Here is a 12,158-nt window from a genome sequence, read left to right as displayed (position 1 = left end):
AAGTGCCTATTGATTATTCTACTGGTGTGAGGCTGAATCCTAAAACTCCCAAGTTGAAGAAAATCCAAATGTCATCATTTGTTATCTTTAGGTAAGCTTCAGCTCACTAATATTGACAGATGCAATCTTAAACTCTGCTGGAACAAGGAAGAAAATAAATAAACCCATTCACAGATAGAGATCTTACTGAACTTAAATGAATTTCAGGCAAGAGGCCAACTTGGGAATTGGACTGGAATTGACAATATGTCCCTGATGATGTTAATAACTAACATTTATTGAGCTCTTACTATGTGCCAGACACTGTTCTAAATGCCGCATCATGTTAATTCATTTAATCCAAATAAAAATGCCTATCCCTATTTTATAAATGAAGAAAGTATGGACTTGAGAGATTATGTAACCTAAGTTTGCCTTCCTAGAAAATAGCAGAGCTTGGGTTTAGAACTAGGGAGTCTGGGGCACCTGGGTGGCTCAGTCAGTTAAATGACTCTTGATTTGTCATGATCTCACAGTTTGCGAGTTTGCCCCCCACATTCTACACCCCTTTTGCTGCCAGCACAGGGCCTGCTTGGGATTCTCTCTCCCTCTCTCTCTGCTTCCCCTGTTCTCTGTATCTCTCAAAATTAAATAAAAAATAAAAACATTTTAGAACTAGAGAGTCTGAGTTCTAAGTACTATTCCTACTTCCAGGCTAGGTCATCATCTATGGCTAGATTTTAAATCTATATTTTTCTCTGTACTTCTAAGATGTTATACTTTTAGTCAAGCAGTTTGGCATCTAACTCTGAACTGAGTATGAAGATTTTGTGTAATATCCCTGAGGGCATATATTTTTGTTGCTTTTATTTTAACTCTTAAATTTTCAAGGACTGGTGCATAATCAATGCATACTACAATATTTGTCTTATAAAAAGCTACTCACAGTGGTCATGTTTTCTATGCATGAGCTACAGTGTCTGGGTTCTAATCCTGAGCTTACAGCTTATTATACACACAGCCCTGCACAAATCACTTAATCTCTTTAACTTCGGTTTTCTTATCCATAAAATGGAAGGAAATCACAAGTCTTCTCTAAGATTTGAAAGAGATAATAAAGATTTAGGATTCTAAGGATTAAATAATACTTACAACTACTTAGCACAGGAAAAACAGTTTGAAAAGTTCCTAATATACGCTTACCATATGACCCGATGATCTCATTTTATGTATTTACCCAAGAGAAATGAAAATATAGCTTAACACAAAAACCTTACCCCAATAAGTGCTTTATTCGTAATCATTTAAAACTGGAAATAACCCAAAAGTGAATCGACAGGTAAATAGAGAAATCATACTATAGTAGTTCTTGTAAGTGAAAGGAACAAGCTATTGATAAATGCACTGATATGGAAGACAATCAAAACTGTTGCATTAAAGCAAAGAATTCTGACAGAAAGGCTACATATGTTCCAGAAAAGTTACATATGCATGAAATTCTAGAAAAATAAAAACCAATAAGTACAAAAGTCAGATCACTGCTTGCCAGGGTCTAGGTCTATGGTTTGGGGGAGGGAATTGATTACAAATGGGCACAAAGAAATTTTCTGGTGTGATGGAAATATTCCATACCTTAATTTTAGTGGTGGTAACATGACTATATATATTTCTCAAAACTTAGAACTTTATACCCAAACAGGTTGACTAATGCTCTATATAAATTAAAACTGAGGTTAAAAGAGAATATTTAGCAAAATTCTTAGTATATAATAAGTACAAATATAAACATATATTAATTAGTTTTCTTTTATATTTGACCCTTCTTTTAAAAAATAATATACAAAGACTGGGTCTAACCAGAGTAAAACTGTTTTTTTAAATGAGTAGCTTTTAAATGGCAATGCTTTCTACGGCACTTAGTATACTTTCGACAAGCACAAATCGACTTCTGATTTGATTTCTTGGGAGTTCAGGGCCTTTCCTCAGAATTTTTAACTGTATTGAATGGTCTCATTGCCTGATTTTTATCTTCAAATGATGAAGATGAGTGTTTTCTCAGACTGCACAACACATTGATATTCTTCAGAAAATCCTTCTTAATATTTCATTGAAATACATCTCTCTGTATTCTCTACTTGCTGCCATTGAGATTTTATTAATTCTCACCCATCTTTCAGACCTCCTGTATCAGTCCAGGGACTGGAGAAACTGCTTAGAGCATATAATACAAGGGGAGTAACAGTGCAACAGAACCATCATCACTGCTAGTTTTGAAGGGAGAGGGAGAAAAGTTAGTTCCTGGAACTCAGGGAGGATAGCCTAAGAGCAAATAGCTTGATTGGAGGGAATCTTTGGAAGAATTTCATAGCCACGCCAAATGACCCTGCAAGAAGGGAACTAGGGAACAAATATCTGACCTTACACTCCTTCTTCCTTCTGGTGACTTTTATTGCCAGAGGAAAGAGAACCTGTTGGTGCGATGTATACAGGTAAGCATCCAGGACACAGGGTGAATATAAGTGGAGAATGGATCCAGAAGGGCAATGAGAAGGTAGTTAGTGCATCCCTCTTCAAATATTCAGAACCAGAAAATTCCTCTTTTTCCAAGGATTCTCTGTTTTGCAGATTTATTCCTCCCACTCCTATACTGTATGTTTCTGAGATTTCTCATTCTCCTTACTGTCTCTCATCAGATCCCTTTGCCAGTCTAAAAATGCAACTTTCTTGCCTAGCTGGCCTAGTCCGGGGCCTTTTCACTTTGGTCAAATGGCCTTAACCAAAGTACAGGTGGATCTAGAATGTTGTATGAGGCTGGCCATGGATTAAACAAGGAGGTTGGCCCTTGGAAAAAGGCACAAGAGGTGAATAGGACAAGAGAAGTGGAAATCTATGATGCTGAGAGAAACTAGAGCTTCTGGAGAGGTGGGGAACTGTTTGTCATAGTGGAAAATTTGGGGACTTGGAGTAAACTATGTGGGCTTTGTTCTGCCTTGACAAAGATTTACTCTATGGCTTTGTACAAGTTATTTTAACCCAGTGGTCCTTGGCTCTCTTATCTACAAAAGGAGAACTACCCAATGCTCTATAGGGGGACAGTACAGTGTAGAGATTCAGCGTGTGTGTACAAAAGACAGTCTGCCTGGATTTAAATCTTGATTCTACAACTTACTAGTCCTGTGACCTTGTGCAAATTACCTAACCTCTCTAAATGTAAGTTGTTAATATATCTATTTTCCATAAGGAAAGTATTTTAATAAAGGTGAGTTGTTAATGTTGTAGGCTTAGAGTCCAGTTACAATCATTCTAATCCTTCAAATAATCACCAGCAACATAACTTAGACCAAAAATGCTCAACTACAAGTATTTGGTAAATTACCCTTAAAATTTGGTTATGAACTGTGTTCTACTATAGAGTATTTCTTACAAATAGGATAAAAATTTTCAAATATTCATGCGCTTAGCAATGGGAATTTCTGATCAAATGATGGCCTTTAATCTAAGAAAAATTATTTCCAACTGTCAAGGTTTGAGTGTGCTGTGGCTATTCTGTGAGATCTCTATTAGCAGTGAAGTATTTCCCTTTTATAATGGCATAAAATATTTGCAAATGACTTGCCATGTTTCTCACATATATTATAATAAAAAAGGAATTTATTACAGTACCTGTTTTTCTGAGATGCTAAAGAGCTGAAAAACATGAACGAAGTCAAGAATATATGTTTATAATCTTTACTTTAGGACTTTGTTCCCCCTTAGAAATATGGTCCATAAAAATATCTAAATTATGTTTTAAAAATTTGTATGCTTCATTATATAACTTTTGAATTTCATTTTAGTACTACTTATGTAATTGGCTGTTAACTTTGCTAATTATTAAATTATTAAAGTCTTTAAGTTATTAATTATATACATTCATTTTAAATGACTTAGAAAATTGTTGAACTATTTCCTCTGCTTCTAAATTAAATTATAGGTTAAACTATATTTTATGGAGTTGGCTACATTTGTTTTTTTTAATTAATTAATTAACTAATTAATTAATGATGGAAACAATTCCAATGCACTTATCAGGAAGCATGAGTAAAGTATTTATTTAAAAAAATTTTTTTTAATGCCTATTTATTCTTGAGCGAGAGAGAGTGTGAGTGGGAGAGGGGCAGAGAGAGAGGGAGACACAGATTCTGAAGCAGTCTCCAAGCCCCAAGCTGTCAGCACAGAGCCCTACATGGGGCTCAAACTCATCAACTGTGAGATCATGACCTGAGCTGAAGTCGGATGCTTAACTGACTGAGCTACCCAGGTGCCCCATGAGTAAAATATTTCTAAGTTTCTTCTTTAACAAAGAAAAATGACTCCTTGAATATCTTCTTACATTTCTCTCAAAATATTTATGGACCAACAAGATCTTCTTTACACATGGGATTATAAGAGATGCAAACATTAATCCAGTTAGTATTATACTTTATGGAATTATTATTTATTGGTGCACTTGAATTCCTGGAAGTATTTGTTGTTGGTGGTGGTGGTCTTTTTTTAGTTTGACAATTTTAAATTTAGCAATGGGAAGAATCAACAAAACAAAGTAAATTCCATAATTGTCATCTACTAATTTATAGAACAAAAGTTTTTTCGCAAAATCTGATTTCAAAAGAAATATTATGTATTTGTCTTGAATAACAGTCTGAGTATATCTGACTATAAATATTTTTGAATTAACAAGTTTACTTTATTTGTTCTTCTCTTAATACACTAGCCACTGGAATTTATTATTTTGAAGTTATGATATTAATTTAAAAGACTTTAATGTAGTATTTATAAATACCAATATTTGTTTTATTTACATTGGAAATTAAGTTCATTTTGCATGTGTTTTCTAAAATATACACTCAAAAATGTATTTATAAGTTTCTTTAAATGACAACAGATGATCCACACCTGTTTTGCATTCTCTAAAACAAATTCCAAAAACAAAACAATAAAACTGTCTTTAGAAAACATCTATCTTGTTTTCTGGATGCAGAAAAAAAAAAGATGCAAGGATTAGGAAGTGAGATCATACATAAGTTAGAATATCACTTTATTTTTAAAGTAAACTGTTTATTGTAGTGTTTCATGGAATTGTTTCAATTTCATTTATCAGAGTATAACAACTTTGTTAATTATGAGAAAGAAAAATTTTTAAGCCAATTTATTAATGAACTGAGAATAAAAATATCCATTTGTTCATTCCTTTATTCATTCAATAGGCTTTTTTTTTTTGAGCACCCATTAAATGGCAAACGTTGTGTTAGGCACCGAGGTAAGGAGATGAATGACCTCATACTTGAAGTGTCCATAGTCTAGCGAAGGAGACAGACAAAAATACAGATAGAGCTGTGAACAGGATCATAGGGTTGTCTAAGAATGGGCATTTATTTCAAACAAAGGAGTTAAGAACTGAGCCAGAATCTTGAAGTATAAAAAGGAAGATATAGTCCAAGAAATGAAACTTAGTATATTTTAGGAACTAGAAATGGGTTCCTTTCCTTTCTTTCCTTCCTTCCTTCCTTCCTTCCTTCCTTCCTTCCTTCCTTCCTTCCTTCCTTCCTTCCTTCCTTCCTTTCCTTCCTTCTTTCCTTTCCTTTCCTTTCCTTTCCTTCCCTTCCCTTTCCTTTCCTTTCCTTCTTTTTTTTTTTTCCTACCAAAGTACCTTGTAATGCTCCTTAGCCCAAATACTGAATTCTAGCAACTGCTGTATGGTGTCCCATCTGATTTTCTAAACCCTGCCTTAAGGTTTAATGGCTTTTAACCCAGTCAGCCAAGATGGCCAAGTGGGATAAAAAGCCTTCATTTGGTTCCAGTATATTACCAACAATTAACCTAAAACAGAATTCTTATGAATCTTATGTATCATGTTGACTTCTCAGTATATGAGTACAAAACCCCTGATCTTTTCTTTTAGTGTAAATGTTATAGCAAATAATGCCAAAAGCAATTAATGTGAAAGTAACACCTTAATATAAATATTAAAACATATGCCTAATTAATATAAAATCAGTGTGTCAATAAATTAAACGTTATCTCCTTAATCTCATTAAAAATTCAGATATTTGTTCTTTTGCAGGAAAGCTTTCCTCCAAAATATAATGATACCACATTTAAAAATCTGATGCATATTGTATATTGATTGTTAAAAGTAAAATTATCTTTAATAAAATATTTGTATTAGTAATATCACTTAAATATTATAAGTTGCATATACATATACAGTATTTTTGTTTAGATAGTTGATTCAGCACCCTAAGTGTTAAAGTAAAATAATAATGTCAAATAAATAGGACACACTATATTCGTGCAAAAAAGTCACCCTACTAAGAAATAATAAAAGCAGTCCCTGACATCTAGGAACCAGTCTGACACTCATAGCAAGTCCTCTGTGTTCTTAGAAGCTGATCTGGCCTGCACAGCTGGGCCATGTTGTTCTCCTTTTGGACATAAACAAATCTCACAGTACACCAACACGAGACAAGTTCACTCTGAAACCATGATAAACTGAGACAAAAACAAGACCATTTCATAATTTTGTCTAAATGCCAACAAAAACGAGGTCATTGTGCAAACCACAAAATACCAAGCGTCTCTCTCTCCTGACTAACTTGAGTGACTGATACTTCTTTGCCAATTACAGCTTTATCATCACTCTAATCTGAACTTCTTATGTATAGGCTTTTTTGACTTACCCAATCATCGATTTGCTCCTGCTTTCTGACAGCATCTAATCTAGAACAAATCCCCACTTCCTTAAGCCATCCTCAAAGTCACCCCACCAAAGCCCAAACACTAAGGCTATTTCTAAAACTCTCTTACAGAGACACCTCATGTTTCCACGTTACGTGTTCTTTAACAGTGCAATGTGTAACATACTCAGCTTCTTCAAGTATAGGTATATTCCTGGTGCTTTTTGGCTGGAAGAAATTGACACTGCTTAAAATTCTGCCCTAAATTCCATTGCAGGGTAACATGACCTTATTACTAGTAACTGAGATACTGTGTCTAAGTACAGGACTTTGTGAGCAACTTTTATATTTAAGAGGATGAACTTTGGATTCATATTCCCTAGGGTCAAGTCACCAGCTATGTGATTCTTACCAAATTCTTAATCTCTGAATCCTTTCTCTAGTGATAAGTTTACAAAGTTGGAATAATAATTTTATTTATCTTACAGACTTGTTTAGGATTGACAATTTCTGGAACATTGTGAATGCTTAATAAATGCTAGTCATCATTATTTGAAGTGATCATTAATAAAAAAGAGAAAAATTTTTACCTAAAATTAAAATATTGCAGTAATGGGAATAATGTGAAAACTGATTTACAAACATTTTTATTAACATATGATCATGAAGATGAAACTCAATGTAGTTGATTATTGTGTATAATAATCTTTGAGACACTGAATGAAATTAGACGTTGACTATCAAATTGGGTCCTGAATCTCTAAATTCTTTAAATTTAAGTATTTTTCACATGTAGTATCCCTCTGGATTTCCATAGAAAGTTTTAATGTGAGGTCTGGTAACTTATTTTCAAAGGGCCCCCCAATGAGACATGCCTCCTACGATTGGGCCCTCGTGTGGTTTCTTCCTCTCAAATTTAAGCTCACATTGTGGCTTACTTTTTGAACCGAAGAATATGACAGAAGTGATACCACATGACTTCTGATTTTGGGTCATAAGAAATTTTGTCTCCTATTGTCTGAGTATCATGGGACACTGCTCTTTGGATATCCCATCTTAAAACCAATCTACCAGGCATGAGAAACCCAAATCACATGGAGAGGTGGGTTGGGTCTAAGTGCTAATGTTTACAGTTCCAGCTGAGCTCCCAGCCAACAACTTTCATCAACTGCTAGCCATGAGTGAGCCATCATGATCATCTAGTCAAGTCCAGTCTACAGATGATTCTATCACTAGGTATTGTGCGACTGTGTGAGGGACTGCAGCTGAGAAGGCTCCGCTGGGCTCAGTTGAGCTAGAGTCCCTAGCTTAATAATAAAACGTAATTTCAAGCCAACAAATTTTGGGGTGTTTTGTTACATAGCAATAAATAACTGGAAACGAGGTATGGTTTTAACACTTTGTGCCCATTTGAATTTTTGAATAGAGTAACATAAAGGAAATTTTTTGCTAGCTAACGTACTTTTGATGTGATCACTAATTTAATAACAATAACAAAAAAGTCAAACACCTTTGAACATACTCCATAAGTATTTCCTCCATGGTCAGTGTTCAAAGAGTTTCATTCTTATTTCTCTTCTACTCTGATATTTTAGGTTCTGGTATTTATCTTTTCCATATGGCAGAAAAGGAGCATATTAGCTGTTGGAGAATAGGGGGAAAAATCCATGAGTTATGCAACACAAGAAGCTGCTTATCGTTCTTGATAGCTCTACAAGAAACAGATGTCACCACAGTGACTTTCTGCCAGAGCAAGTGAGAGTGAAAGGAATTCTGGGAAATTACAAGCTCGCTGTGTTCACATAAGTGTGCTAATGAGTCAAGTGATAAGCCACATGTTCATTGCTAATAAATGGAACAAATTCTTACTCTTGTGGAATGATAGCTTTGATTGAGATTGAAATACTTCATGTCTGACAGCCTCAGTCAACTTCACGCGTGTCTTTAAGATATTATGGGGAAAAAAGTACTTTGCAGGGCTTTTTTTTTTTTTAATGTTTATTTATTTTTGAGAGAGAGACAGAGTGCGAGACAGGGAGGGGCAGAGAGAGGGAAACACAGATTCCGAAGCAGGCTCCAGGCTCTGAGCTGTCAGCACAGAACCCGACGCGGGGCTCGAACTCACAAACTGTGAGATCATGACCTTAGCTGAATGAAGTCGGCCATTCAACCGGCTGACCACCCAGGCACCCAACTTTGCAGATGTTTTTAAACACAACTGGACTTTCTCTGAAAACTACGTCTTAAGTTGTTGGTCTGATTCACTACCAAATTATATGAAATTCATATTGGCATTAGAGTTTACTTAATGTTACATAGAAATCTGAATAAAAGCAATACAATACTAAAGAATCTGTAAAACCTTAGAATTTAGACAAACATGAATCAGTAAAACAAGAAAGAGATATTTAATAGAAGTATATTAGGGGGATTATAAAATATTTTCAGTTATCACCACAAAAGAAATGAACTCTAGGATGCCTCTCTCTCTCAATCTCTCTCTCTCTCTCTCAAAGAGACTTAATTTTTCACTTAAAGTTGTGATTTTTTAAATGTAGACCTTCCCCTCATTTTATTTTCTACATCTTTGTTATATTTATCAAAATTGATGATCACTCCCTCAGTTACTAAGCTTTTTCAAATAAGTAGCTTTTTCAGTATGATTCCATTGTTGCTACTATTTCTCCAAAATATTCATCTTAGTATATCATATTGCTTTAATCTAGTTTGGTTCTGCCAGACCATATATTTATTATATTTTTTGGCTTACCTCTTGGATTTTCTACATCTGTGAAACACTTTCCTGTTTACAAGCCCGGAGTATAATTAAAGGAACCATGGGTACTTGCAAGGAATGCAGAGATTCTGGCTTCAGTTTCCAGTCATAGGTTCACTTCACAGTCACACTTGTTATTTGCCATGTTCCTGGAATGTTATATGAGAGTGATATGTTCTTTTAAAATGATCTTGGATTGAGAAATCTTATCGACTTGAAAATCAAGGTAAGGAAAACAATGATAAACTTAACTGCATTTCCTAAGAGCCACACTCGTGTGTTTTCAAATGAATGGCAGTTACTTGTTCTAAGAGCTGACAGCAACGACCCCTCTTCCTTAATTCTTTATTCCTTTAGTATCGCACAGTTGAGCTTGCTCACCTAGTCCCCAATTCCAGGCTATGGGCCACAAAGACAGACAGGACACTGCGTTTTCTAGTCTGTCCTGAATTGCTCTTTCCTGTGGTGAGGAAAATCCCAGCCCACACACCACTGGCAATTTGGCCAAGCTTACTGAGGCCTGATCTTTCTGAGTGTTCCAGGTCACACGTGGCCTTAATAATGAAACAATTCCTGGCTTGATACCTGACTTTAAAGATGATAGATTCAGTCTTGCTGGGGTTCATCCCATTTTCAACCCTTCTCCCCTTAATTTATGTCCAATGCCCACCGTATCTTTCAAGGCACGTGTTTATACTGCTTTGCATTTAGAAACTGTTAAGTTTTGTAATTTGCAATCCATACAACACACCGTTGCCTGAGTTATCTTTATAAAGCACAGACCTTATTTTTTTCTGACTATAGCACTTCCCAACTCAAAGTCTTCTGAGTAGTTATACCTCTAACCCTCTCACCTGGGCTGTTACCCCCGACATATTATAGCTATGGTAGATCTCTTTATTGTCCCAACACAATAAACACATGTAAGAGAAACATGTAAGGGGACACATGTAAGAGAAAAGCAGGCACTATTGATTACTACAGTAGAGCAATGGATGTGAACCTAGAATTACAGGCATGCTGACTAGAGGCCACTCTGCTTCCCATCCTCTAGCACACTGAATTCCTCACTGTTCCACAACCAGGCATTTCCGTTACCCTAATAGCTGTTCTTTCCCTCAGAACAGCAATTATGATTCCTAATATTTATGTAACAACTCATTTCATCCTCACAACGACGCCATGAAAAAAGTGCTCTTATTATTCCAAAGGTACATATGGGAAAACCGAGGCACAAAGAAGTTAGGGGACTCAGCTAGTTAGTGACAGAGCCAGAATTCAAACAGGCACAAGACTGGCTCCAGAGCCCTTGCCTGCAAACACTACTCCATAGTGCTTTTCATTCATTTACTCCCTGAATTCCCATTAGGAAAAAGAGCATAAGAGGTGGGAGAAGCCTTAAAGTCAGACTCCCTGGGTTCTAGCTTGAGCTCCCCCACCTGCTTGGCCATGGAGAGTGAATTAATTTTTCTGTGACTCCGTTTATTCACTTGTAAAAAATAGATCATTGTAACAACAACTTCAAGGGTCACTGTGATGAGTAAACAAGTAGATTCATGTAGAGATTCTAGCTCATGATGAATAGCTTTCATTAAATGCTACCTCTTCCTCAAAAAACTTTCTTTTCCTCATTGCCATAGCACTTTGCTTTACGGCTGTGAATTCTGGAGAGTCACTCACCTGAGGAACATTAAAGAATTCTGATGCAGCCCAGATTTAACAACAGCATTTCTGAGGGTGTGGCTGGCCATCAGCAGGTTTTTTAAACTCTCCAGGTGATTTAAATCACTCAACACTGTAGCCAGTGTTGAGAAAACTACATTAAAGCCTTTCTGAAATGAAAACCTCTTTATGTATGTGTTTGTCTCTTTCCACATAGTTCTAGCAACTTGATTGCAGATGCTACACTGAATTCATTTTTGTATTTCCACTGGTAGCTAGCATGGTGCCTGATATGTAGTTGGTATGAGCAATTATTAATTCGTTTGAATTAAGTAGACATTCCTCAAATATGTACATTGTTACAGGATAAAATAGAAAAAAATTGTCAACATTAGTAAACTCAAAGAGTATCTTACTCAGAGATTGGCAGGATCTAGGTAATAAGGATTGGATGAGAAAGTAGAAGCAATACCTAGTTGCTGATTTTAAACTAATGGTCTGAGAACTTGGCTGTACTTTACAATAACCTGGGTAGATTTTTACCAAAAAAAAAAAAAAATCTGAGTGTCTCCATTTCCCAGGAGATTCCAATATGCAATCAAATTTGAGAACTACTGACTGAGATGGATCATGTTACACCCAGGATCTCCCTCCCTCTGCCATAAGATCTGAGAGTACACTTCTGCAGTTTTGCAGTTAATTACCACTAATGAAAAGAATAGAGAACGTCTCCACATATATGGACATATACAAGAAACAGCATATTAAGACAGAGAAATACGTATATATGCATGTGCAGACATACGCACATAGACTTAAATATCTTTTTAAAAAATTTTTAATGTTTATTTTTGAGAGAGAGAGAGAGAGAGAGAGAGAGAGAGACAGAGTGCAAGTGGAGGAGGGCAAAGAAAGAGGGAGACACAGAATCCAAAGTAGGCTCCAGGCTCTGAGGTGTCAACGCAAAGCCCAATGTGGGGCTTGAACTCATGAACCATGAGATCATGACCTGAGCAGACACTGGA

General features: G+C 35.8%; 1 long non-coding RNA gene across 2 annotated transcripts in view; it reads right to left on the bottom strand.

The window, feature by feature from the left end:
* The window catches only part of LOC128315148 (uncharacterized), an 82,546-nt gene that overhangs the window by 53,424 nt on the left and 16,964 nt on the right, over positions 1–12,158 (bottom strand). For both annotated transcript variants that reach the window (XR_008297601.1, XR_008297602.1), the window contains exon 3: positions 9,466–9,620. This is a non-coding gene — a long non-coding RNA (uncharacterized LOC128315148). The remainder of the gene's footprint in view (positions 1–9,465; positions 9,621–12,158) is intronic.

The sequence above is a fragment of the Acinonyx jubatus genome, chromosome C2, assembly GCF_027475565.1.
Source record: "Acinonyx jubatus isolate Ajub_Pintada_27869175 chromosome C2, VMU_Ajub_asm_v1.0, whole genome shotgun sequence".
NCBI lineage: Eukaryota > Metazoa > Chordata > Mammalia > Carnivora > Felidae > Acinonyx > Acinonyx jubatus.
The sequence above is the reverse complement of the archived record's forward strand: the minus strand, read 5'-3'. Positions and strand labels throughout refer to the sequence as shown.